We start from the raw sequence: 13,474 nt of genomic DNA on the forward strand, positions 1-13,474 counted from the left end.
GAGAAAACAACCCCATAAATGGATTAATTTCATAATATGAGAAAACAACCCCGTAAAAGGGGTATATTTGTCGATATAAGAAAATAACCCCGTAAAACGTGTATACTTATGAATTTGAGAAAACAACCCCATAATAGTACTCATAATTTATTATGAGAAAACAATCTCGTAAAACTCGTATATTTATCAATATAAGAAAATAACCTCGTAAAACGTGTATATTTATGAATTTGAGAAAACAACCCCATTAATAGGGTACATTTGTCAATATAAAAAAATAACCTTGTAAAATGTGTATATTTATGAATTTGAGAAAACAGCTCCATAATAGTGCTAATAATTTATTATGAGAAAACGATATCGTAAAAGTGGTATATTTTTCAATATAAGAAAATAACCCCGTAAAATGTGTATATTTATGAATATGTGAAAACAACCCCGTAAAACTAGTGTAATTGCGAGCCTGATAAAACACCCTCGTGGAAGTGGTGAATTTTTTGTTATGAGAAAATAATCCCTTAATACTGGAATATTTATCAATCGGAGAAAATAACCTTGTAATTTTAGTATATTTGTGAGTATGAGAAAACAACCCCTTAAATGGGTTAATTTTATAATATGAGAAAACAACCCCGTAAGAGGGGTATATTTGTCGAAATAAGAAAATAATCCCGTAAAACGTGCATGCTTATGAATTTGAGAGAACAACCCTATAATAGTGCTCATACTTTAATATGAGAAAACGATCCCGTAAGAGTGGTATATTTGTCAATATAAGAAAATAACCACGTAAAACTTGTATATTTATGAATCTGAGAAAACAACCCGGTAAAACTAGTGTACATTCGAGTCTGAGAAAACAATCTTATAGAAGGGGTAAATTTTTTAATATGGGAACACAACCCTGTAATACGGGGTTATTTATCAATCGGAGAAAACAACCCAGTAAATGGGGTGTATTTGTCGATATAAGAAAATAACCGCGTAAAATATGTATATTTATGAATTTGAGAAAACAGCTCCATAATAGTACTAATAATTTAATATGAGAAAACGATATCGTAAAAGTGGTATATTTGTCAATATAAGAAAATAACCCCGTAAAATGTGTATATTTATGGATTTGAGAAAATAACCCCGTAAAACTAGTGTAATTGCGAGTCTGAGAAAACAGGTTTGTAGAAGGGGTAAACTTTTTAATATGAGAAAACAACCCCTTAATACGGGAATATTTATCAATCAGAGAAAATTACCTTGTAATTTTGGTATATTTGTGAGTATGAGAAAACAGCCCCTTTAATGGGTTAATTTTATAATATCAGAAAACAACACCGTAAAATTATCGATATAAGGAAATAACCCCGTAAAACTTGCATATTTATGAATTTGAGAAAGCAACCCATAATAGTGCCAATAATTTAATATGAGAAACCGACCGCATAAAAGTGGTATATATATATCAATATAAAAAAATAACCCCATAAAATGTGTATATTTATGAATATGAGAAAACAACCTTGTAAAATTAGTGTAATTGCGAGTTTGAGAAAATAGTCTCGTAGAAGTCGTAATTTTTTTAATATGCGAAAACAACCCCGTAATTCGAGGATATTTATAAATTAGAGAAAATAACCCCGTAATTTTGGTATGTTTGTGAGTATGAGAAAACAACCCTTATATGGGTTAATTTTATAATATGAGAAAACAACCACGTAAAAGGGGTATATCTGTCGATATAAGAAAATAACCTCGTAAAACGTGTATTTATGAATTTGAGAAAATAACCCCATAATAGTGCTAATAATTTAATATGAGAAGACAACCTCGTAATAGTGGTATATTTATCAATATAAGAAAATAACTTTGAAAACGTGTATATTTATGTATTTGAGAAAATAACCCCGTAAATGGGTTATATTTGTAAAATAACCTCGTAAAACATATATATTTATGAATTTGAGAAAACAGCCCCACATTAGTGCATATAATTTAGTATGAGAAAACGACCCCGTAAAAGTGGTATATTTATCAATATAAGAAAAGAACCCTGTAGAACATGTATATTTATGAATTTTGAGAAAACAACCCCATAATAGTGCTAATAATTTAATATGAGAAAATGACCCCGTAAAAATGGTATATTTATCAATATCAGAAAGTAACCCCGTAAAACGTGTATATTTATGAGCTTGAAAAAACAGCCCCATAATAGTGCTAATGATTTAATATGAGAAAACAACCAAGTAAAACTAGTATATTTATCAATATAAGAAAATAACCTCGTAAAACGTGTATATTTATGAATTTGAGAAAAGAACCCCGTAAATAGGGTATATTTGTCGATATAAAAAAATAACCTCGTGAAATGTGTATATTTATGAATTTGAGAAAACAGATCAATAATAGTGCTAATAATTTAATATGCGAAAATGATCTTGTAAAAGTGGTATATTTGTCAATATTAGAAAATAACCCCGTAAAACGTGTATATTTATGAATCTGAGAAAACAAACCCATAAAACTAGTGTAATTGCGAGTCTGAGAAAACAACCTCGTAGAAGGGGTAAATTTTTAATATGAGAAAACAATTCCGTAATAATGGAATATTTATCAATTGGAGAAAATAACCTCGTGATTTTGGTATATTTGTGAGTATGAGAAAACAACCCCTGAAATGGGTTGATTTTATAATATGATAAAACAACTATGTAAAAATGATATATTTGTCGATATAAGAAAATAACCTCGTAAAAATGTGTATATTTAAGAATTTTAGAAAATAACCCCGTAAATGGGGTATATTTATCGATATAAGAAAATAACCCCGTAAAACGTGTATAGTTATGAATTTAAGAAAACAACCCCATAATAGTGCTAATAATTTAATATGAGAAAACGATTCCGTGAAAGTGGTATATTTATTAATATAAGAGAACGACCCCGTAAAACGTGTAATTTTATGAATTTGAGAAAACAACCTCATAATAGTGCTAATAATTTAATATGAGAAAACGACCCCGTAAAAGTATATTTATCAATATAAGAAAATAACATCGTAAAGCGTGCATGTTTATGAATTTGAGAAAACAACCCTGTAAATGGGGTATATTTACCGATATAAGAATATAACCTCGTAAAACATGTATATTTATGAATTTGAGAAATCAGCTCCATAATAGTGCTAGTAATTTAATATGAGAAAACGATCTCGTAAAAGTGGTATATTTGTCAATAAAAGAAAATAACCCCATAAAATGTGTATATTTATGAATTTGAGAAAACATCCCCATACAACTAATGTAATTGCGAGTCTGAGAAAATAGGTTCGTAGATGGGGTAAATTTTTTAATATGAGAAAAAACCCCTTAATACGGGAATATTTATCAATCAGAGAAAATAACGCTGTAATTTTGGTATATTTCTGAGTATGAGAAAACAGCCCCTTCAATGGGTTAATTTTATAATATGAAAAAACAACACCGTAAACTGGGTATATTTATCAATATAAGAAAATAACCCTGTAAAATGTGTATATTTATGAATCTGAGAAACAACCCCGTAAAAGTAGTGTAATTGCGAGTTTGAGAAAACAGCCTCGTAGAAGGGGTAAATTTTTTAATATGAGAAAACAACCCCGCAATACGGGTATATTTATCAATCGGAAAAGATAACCCCGTAATTTTGGTATATTTATGAGTATGAGAAAATTACCCCTTTAATAGGTTAATTTTATAATATGAGAAAACAACCACGTAAAAGGGGTATATATGTCGATATAAGAAAATAACTCCGTAAAATGTGTATATTTATGAATTTGAGAAAACAACCCCATAATAGTGCTAATAATTTAATGTGAGAAAAGAACCCGTAAAACTGGTATATTTATCATATAAGAAAATAACCTCGTAAACGTGTATTTATGAATTTGAGAAAACAACCCCGTAAATGGGATATATTTGTCCATATAACAAAATAACCTCATAAAACGTGCATATTTATGAATTTGAGAAAGTAGCTCCATGATAGTGCTAGTAATTTAATATGAGAAAATGATCTCGTAAAAGTGGTATATTTGCCAATATAAAAGAATAACCCCGTTATATTGCTAATAATTTAATGTGAGATAACGACGTCGTAAAAGTTGTATATTTGTCAATATAAGAGAATAACCCCGTAAGATGTGTATATTTATGAATCTGAGAAAACAAACTCGTAAAACTAGTGTAATTGCGAGTATGAGAAAACAACTTTATAATGTGAGAAAACAACCCCGTAAAGGGGTATATTTGTCAAAATAAGAAAATAACCCCGCAAAACATTTATTTTTAAGAATTTAAGATTACAACTCCATAATAGTGATAATAATTTAATGTGAGAAAACGAACACGTAAAAGTGGTATATTTATCAATATAAGAAAATAATCCCGTAAAACGTATATATTTATGAATTTGAGAAGACAACCCCGTAAAACTAGTGCAATTGCGAGTCTGAGCAAAACAACATCATAGCAAGGGTAAATTTTTTAATATGAGAAAACAACCCCTTAATACGGGAATATTTATCAATAAGAGAAAATAACCCTGTAATTTTGTTATATTTGTGAGTATGAGAAAACAACCCCTTTAATGAGTTAATTTTATAATATGAGAAAACAACACCATAAAAGGGGTATATTTATGGATATAAGGATATAACCCCGTAAAACTTGCATATTTATGGATTTGATAAAACAACCCCATAAAACTAGTGTAATTGTGAGTTTGAGAAAACAGGTTTGTAGAAGGGGTAAATTTTTTAAAATGAGAAAACAACCCCTTAATACGAGAATATTTATCAATCATAGAAAATAAAGCTGTGATTTTGGTATATTTGTGAGTATGAGAAAACAACCCCTTCAATGTGTTAATTTTATAATATGAGAAAACAACACCGTAAAAGGGGTATATTTGTTGAAATAAGAAAATAACCCTGTAAAATGTACATATTTATGAATTTGAGAAAACAACCCTATAATAGTGCTAATAATTTAATATGAGAAACGATCCTGTAAGAGTGATATATTGTCAATATAAGAAAATAACCTCGTAAAACGTGTACGTTTATAAATCTGAGAAAACAACCCGGTAAAACTAGTGTAATTGCGAGTCTGAAAAAATAGCCTCGTGGAAGGGGTAAATTTCTTAAAATGAGAAAACAACCCCGTAATACGGGAATATTTAACAATCGGAGAAAATAACCGAGTAATTTTGGTATATTTGTGAGTCTGAGAAAACAACCCCTTAAATAGGTTAATTTTATAATATGAGAAAACAACCCCGCAAAAGGGATATATTTGTAGATATAAGAAAATAACCTCGTAAAACCTGTATATTTATGAACTTGAGAAAACAACCCCATAATAGTGATAATAATTTAATATGAGAAAACGACCCCGTAAAACTAGTATATTTAACAATATAAGAAAATAACCTCATAAAACGTGTATATTTATGAATTTGAGAAAACAACGTCGTAAATGGGGTATATTTGTCGATATAGAAAAATAACCTCGTAAAATGTATATATTTTTGAATTTGAGAAAATAATCCCATAATATTGCTAATAATTTAATATGAGAAAACGACCCCATAAAAGTGGTAAATTTATCAATATAAGAGAATAACTCGGTAAAATGTGTATATTTATGAATCTAAGAAAACAAACTCGTAAAACTAGTGTAATTGCAAGTCTAAAATACAGCTTTATAATGTGAGAAAACAACCCCGTAAAAGGTGTATATTACTCGAAATAAGAAAATAACCCCGTAAAATATGTATTTTTAAGAATTTGATAATACAACCCCATAATAGTACTAATAATTTAATATGAGAAAACGACCAGTAAAAGTGGTATATTTATCAATATATGAAAATAACCCCGTAAAACGTGTATACTTCTGAATCTGAGAAAATAATTCCATAAAAGTAGTGTAATTGCGAGTCTCAGAAAACAGCCTTGTAGAAGTGGTAAATTTTATAATATGAGAAAAGAACCCCGTACACCCCGTAATTTTGGTATATTTGTGAGTATGAGAAAACAACCCCTTAAATGGGTTAATTTTATAATATGAGAAAACTACCTTGTAAAAGTGGTATATTTATACATATTAGAAAATAACCTCATAAAACGTGTATATTTAAGAATTTTAGAAAATAACCTCGTAAATGGGGTATATTTATCGATACAAGAAATAACCCCGTAAAGCGTGCATATTTATGAATTTGAGAAAACAACCCCATAATAGTGCTAATAATTTAATATGAAAAAATGACCCCATAAAAGTGGTATATTTAACTATATAAGAAAATAACCTCATAAAACGTGTATATTTATGAATTTGATAAGACAACCCCGTAAATGGGGTATATATATCGATATGTGAAAATAACCTCGTAAAATGTGTATATTTATGAATTTGAGAAAACAGCCCTATTATAGTGCTAATAATTTAATATCAGAAAACAATCCTGTAAAAGTGGTATATTTGTCAATATAAGAAAATAACCCCATAAAATGTGTATATTTATGAATTTTAGAAAACAACCCCGTAAAAGTAGTGTAATTGCAAGTCTGGGAAAACAACCTCGTAGAAGGGGTAAATTTCTTAATATGTGGAAACAACCCCGTAATACGGGAATATTTATCAATCAGAGAAAATAACCCCATAATCCTCTAAAATGGGTTAATTTTATAATATGAGAAAACAACCCCGTAAAAGAGGTATATTTGTCGATATAAGAAAATAACCCCGTAAAATGTGTATATCTATTAATTTGAGAAAACAAACCCTGTAAAACGTGTATATTTATGAATTTGAGAAAACAACCCCATAATAGTGCTAATATTTTAATATGGGAAAACGACCCCGTAAAAGTGGTATATTTATCAATATAAGAAAATAACCTCGTAAAACATGTATATTTATGAATTTGAGAAAACAACCCCATAAATGGGGTATATTTGTCGATATAAGAAAATAACGTCATAAGACGTGTATATTTATGACTTTGAGAAAACAACGCCATGATATTGCTAATAACTTAATATGAGAAAATGACCTCGTAAAAGTGGTATATTTATCAATATAAGAAAATAATCCCGTAAAACATGTATATTTATGAATATGAGAAAATAAACCCGCAAAACTAGTGTAATTGCGAGTCTGAGAAAACAGCCTCGTAGAAGGGGTATATTTTTTAACATGAGAAAACAACCCCAAAATATGGGAATATTTATCAATCGAAGAAAATAACCCCGTAATTTTGGTATATCTGTGAGTATGAGATAACAATACCTTAAATGGGTTAATTTTTTAATATGAGAAAATAATCCCGTAAAAGGAGTACATTTGTCGATATAAGAAATAACCCCGTAAAACGTGTATATTTATAAATTTGAGAAAACAACCTAATAATAGTGTAAATAATTTAAAATGAGAAAACGCCCTCGTAAAAGTGGTATATTTTTCAATATAAGAAAATAACCCCGTAAAACATGTATATTTATGAATTTGAGAAAATGACCCCGTAAAAGTAGTAATTGCGAGTCTGAGAAAACAGCATCGTAGAAAGGGTAAGTTTTTTAATATGAGAAAACAACCCCGTAAATCGAAAAAAATAACCCTCTAATCCCCTTAAATGGGTTAATTTTATAATATGAGAAAACGACCCCGTAAAAGTAGTATATTTATCAATATAAGAAAATAACCTTACAAACTGTGTATACTTATGAATCTGAGAAAACAACCCTGTAAAATTAGTATAATTGCGAGTCTGAGAAAACAACCTCGTAGAAGTGGTAAATTTTCTAATATGAGAAAACAACCTTGTAATACAGAAATATTTATCAATCAGAGAAAATAACCCCGTAATCCTCTTAAATAGGTTAATTTTATAATATGAGAAAACAACCCCGTAAAAGGGGTATATTTGTCGATATAAGAAAATATCTCCGTAAAACGTGTATATTTATGAATTTGAGAAAACAAACCCATAATAGTGCTAATAATTTAATATGAGAAAAGGACCCCGTAAAAGTGGTATATTTAACTATATAAGAAAATAACCCCGTATAACGTGTATATTTATGAATTTGAGAAAACGACCCCGTAAATGGTGTATATTTGTCAATATATAAAAATAACCTCGTAAAATGTGTACATTTACGAATTTGAGAAAACAGCCCCATAATAGTGCTAATAATTTAATATTAGAAAATGATCCCGTAAAAGAGGTATATTTATCAATATAAGAAAATAAGCCCATAAAATGTGTATATTAATGAATCTGATAAAACAACCCCGTAAAACTAATGTAATTGCGAGTCTGAGAAAAAAACCTCGTAGCAGGGGTAAATTTTTTAATATGAGAAAACAACCCCGTAATACGGGATTATTTATCAATCGGAGAAAATAACCCCGTAATTTTAGTATATTTGTGAGTATGAGAAAACAACCTCTTCAATGGGTAAATTTTTTAATATGAGAAAATAACCCCGTAATACGGGAATATTTATCAATCGGAGAAGCACAACCCCGTAATTTTGGTATATTTATGAATTTGAGTAAACAATCCCATAATAGTGCAAATAATTTAATATGAGAAAATGACCCTGTAAAAGTGGTATACTTAAGAATATAAGAAAATAAGCCCGTAAAACGTGTATATTTATGAATTTGATAAAACTACCCCGTAAATGGGGTATATTTGTCAATATGAGAAAAAAAACTCGTAAAATGTGTATATTTATGAATTTGAGAAAACAACCCCATAATAGTGCAAATATTTTAATATGAGAAAACGATCCCATAAAAGTGGTATATTTGTCATTATAAGAAAATAACCCCATAAAATGTGTATATTTCTGAATCTGAGAAAACAACCCCATAATACGGGAATATTTATCAATCGGAGAAAATAACCCCGTAATTTTGGTATATTTATGAGTATGAGAAAACAACCTCTTCAATGGATAAATTTTTTAATATGAGAAAATAACCTCGTAATACGGGAATATTTATCAATCGGAGAAGCACAACCCCGTAATTTTGGTATATTTATGAATTTGAGAAAACAACCCTATAATAGTGCTAATAATTTAATATGAAAAAACGATCCGGTAGAAGTGGTATATTTGTCAATGTAAGAAAATAACCCCACAAAATTTGTATATTTATGAATCTGAGAAAACAACCCTGTAAAACTAGTGTAATTGTGAGTCTGAGAAAACAGCCTCGTAAAAAGGATAAATTTTTTAATATGAGAAAACAACCCCGTAATACGGGAATATTTATCAATCGGAGAAAATAACCCCGTAATCCCCTTAAATGGGTTAATTTCATAATATGAGAAAACAACCCTGTAAAAGGGGTATATTTGTCTATATAAGAAAATAATACCGTAAAACTTGTATATCTATGACTTTGAGAAAGCAACCGGATAATAGTGCTAATTATTTAATATGAGAAAACGACCTTGTAAAAGTGGTATATTTATCAATATAAGAAAATAACCTCGTAAAACATGTATACTTATGAATTTGAGAAAACAACCCCGTAAATGGGGCATGTTTGTCCCAATAAGAAAATAAACTGGTAAAACGTGTGTATTTATGAGTTTTAGAAAACAACCCCATGATATTGCTAATAAAATATGAGAAAACGACCCCGTAAAAGTGGTATATTTGTCAACATAAGAAAATAACCCCGTAAAACGTGTATATTTATGAATCTGAGAAAATAAACCTGTAAAACTAGTATAATTGCGAGTCTGAGAAAACAGTCTCAGAGAAAGAGTAAATTTTTTAATAAGAGAAAACAACCCCGTAATACGGAAATATTTATCAATCGGAGAAGAAAACACCATAATTTTGGTGTATTTGTGAGTACGAGAAAACAACCCCTTAAATGGGTTAATTTTATAATATGAGAAAATAATCCCGTAAAAGGGGTATATTTGTCGATATAAGAAAATAATTCCGTAAAACGTGTATATTTATGAATTTGAGAAAATAACCCCATAATAGTGCTAATAATTTAATATGAGAAAACGATCTCGTAAAAGTGGTATATTTATCAATATAAGAAAAGAACCGCGTAAAACGTGTATATTTATGAATCTGAGAAAACAACCCCGTGAAAGTAGTGTAATTGCGAGTCTGCGAAAACAGACTTGTAGAAGGGGTATATTTTTTAATATGAGAAAATAACCCCATAATACGGGGACATTTATCAATGGGTGAAAATAACCCCGCAATATTGTTATATTTGTGAGTATGAGAAAACAACCCCTTCAATGGGTTAATTTTATAATATGAGAATACAACACCGTAGAAGGGGTATATTTATCGATATAAGAAAATAACCCCCGTAAAACGTGTATATTTATGAATTTGAGAAAACAACACCATAATAGTGCTAATAATTTAATACGAGAAAACGATCCCGTAAAAGTGGTATATTTATCAATATAAGAAAATAACTTTGTAAAACGTGTATATTTATGGATTTGAGAAAACAACTCCGTAAATGGGGTATATTTGTCGATATAAGAAAATAACCTCATAAAACGGGTATATTTATGAATTTGAGAAAACAACCCCGTAAATGGGGTATATTTGTCGATATACAAAAATAACCCCGTAGAACGTGTATATTTATGAATTTGAGAAAAAAAACCCCAATAGTGCTAATAATTTAATATGAGAAAACGATCCCGTAAAAGTGGTATATTTATCAATATAAGAAAATAACCTCGTAAAACGTGTATATTTATGAATTTGAGAAAAAACCCTGTAAATGGGGTATGTTTGACGATATAAGAAAATAACCTCATAAAAACGTGTATATTCATGAGTTTGAAAAAACAATCCCATGATATTGCTAATAACTTAATATGATAAAACGACCCTATAAAAGTGGTATATTTGTTAATGTAAGAAAATAATCCCGTAATACATGTATATTTATGAATTTGAGATAACAATCTCATAATAGTGCTAATAATTTAATATGAGAAAACGACCCCGTAAAAGTGGTATATTTATCATTATAAAAAAATAACCCCGTAAAACGTGTATATTTATGAATTTGAGAAAAAAAACCATAATAATGCTACTAATTTAATATGAGAAAACGACCCGTCAAGTGGTATATTTATCAATATAAGAAAATAACCTCGTAAAATGTGTATATTTATGAATTTAAGAAAACAACCCCGTAAATGGGGTATATTTGTCGATATTAGAAAATAACCTCGTAAAACGTGTATATATATGAATCTAAGAAAACAACCACGTAAATGGGGTATATTTTTCGTTATAAGAGAATAACCTCATAAAACGTGCATATTTATGAGTTTTTAAAGAACAACCCCATATGATATTGCTAATAACTTAATATGATAAAACAAACTCGTAAAAGTGGTATATATGTCAATATAAGGAAATAATTCCGTAAAACATGTATATTTATGAATATGAGAAAACAAACCCGTTAAACTAATGTAATTGCGAGTTTGAGAAAACAGTCTCATAGATGGGGTAAATTTTTTAATATGAGAAATTAACCCCGTAAGAGGATTATATTTGTCGATATAAGAAAATAACCCCGTAAAATTTGTATATTTATGAATTTGAGAAAACAACCCCATAATAGTGCTAATAATTTAATATGAGAAAACAACCCCGTAAGAGTGGTATATTTATCAATATAAGAAAATAACCCTATAAAATGTGTATATTTGTGAATCTGAGAAAACAAAACCCGTAAAACTAGTGTAATTGCGAGTCTGAGAAAACAGCCTCGTAGATGCAGTAAATTTTTTAATATGAGAAAACAACCCCGTAATATGGGAATATTTAAGAATCGAAAAAAATAACCCTGTAATTTTGGTATATTTTTTAGTACGAGAAAACAACCCCTTAAATGGATTAATTTTATAATATGAGAAAACAACCCCGTAAAAGTTGTATATTTATACATATAAGAAAAAAACCCTGTAAAAAGTGTATATTTATGAATTTGAGAAAACAACCCCATAATAGTGCTAATAATTTAATATGAGAAAACGACCCCGTAAAAGTGGTATATTTATCAATATAAGAAAATAATCTCGTAAAACGTGTATTTTTATGAATATAAGAAAACAATCCTCGTAAATGGAGTATATGTGTCGATATAAGAAAATAACCTCGTAAAATGTGTATATTTATGAATTTGAGAAAACAACCCCATAATAGTGCTAATAACTTAATATGAGAAAACAACCTCGTAAAAGTGGTATATTTGTCAATATAAGAAAATAACCTCATATAATGTACATATTTATGAATCAGAGAAGACAAACCCGTAAAACTAGTGTAATTGCGAGTATGAGAAAATAGTCTTATGGAAGCGGTAAATTTTTTAATATGAGAAAACAACCCCGTAATACGAAAATATTTATGAATCGGAGAAATTAACTCCGTAATTTTGGTATATTTATGAGTATGAGAAAACAACCCCTTAAATGGGTTAATTTTATAATATGAGAAAACACCGTAAAAAACGGGTATATTTATCAATATAAGAAAATAACCCCGTAAAACGTTTATATTTATGAATTTGAGAAAACAACACCATAATAGTGCTAATAACTTAATTTGAGAAAATGATCGCGTAAAAGTGGTATATTTATCAATATAAGAAAATAACCTCGTAAAAAGTATACATTTATGAATTTGAGAAAACAACCCTGTAAATGGGGTATATTTGTCGATAAAAGAAAATAACCTCATAAAACGTGTCTATTTATGAATTTAAGAAAACAACCCCGTAAATGGGGTATATTTGTTTATATAAGAAAATAACCTCGTAAAACGTGTATATTTATGAATTTGAGAAAACAATCCCATGATATTGCTAATAACTTAATATGAGAAAATGATCCTGTAAAAGTGGTATATTTGTCCATATAAGAAAATAACCCCGTAAAACATGTGTATTTATGAATATGAGAAAATAAACCCGTAAAACTAGTATAATTGCGAGTCTGAGAAAACAGTCTCGTAGAAAGGATAAATTTTTTAATATGAGAAAACAACCCCTTGATATTGGAATATTTATAAATTAGAGAAAATAACAAAGTAATTTTGATATATTTGTGAGTATGAGAAAACAATCCCTTAAATAGGTTAATTTTATAATATGAAAAAACAACCCCGTAAAAGGAGTATATTTGTTGATATAAGAAAATAACTCCCTAAAACTTTCATATTTATGAATTTAAAAAAAGAACTCCATAATGGTGCTAATAATTTAATATAAGAAAACAACCTTGTAAAAGTGGTATATTTATCAATCTAAGAAAATAACCTCGTAAAACGTGTATATTTATGAATCTGAGAAAACAACCCTGTGAAAGTAGTGTAATTGCGAGTGTGAGAAAACAACCTCGT

The sequence above is a fragment of the Ricinus communis genome, chromosome 4 (assembly GCF_019578655.1).
Source record: "Ricinus communis isolate WT05 ecotype wild-type chromosome 4, ASM1957865v1, whole genome shotgun sequence".
NCBI lineage: Eukaryota > Viridiplantae > Streptophyta > Magnoliopsida > Malpighiales > Euphorbiaceae > Ricinus > Ricinus communis.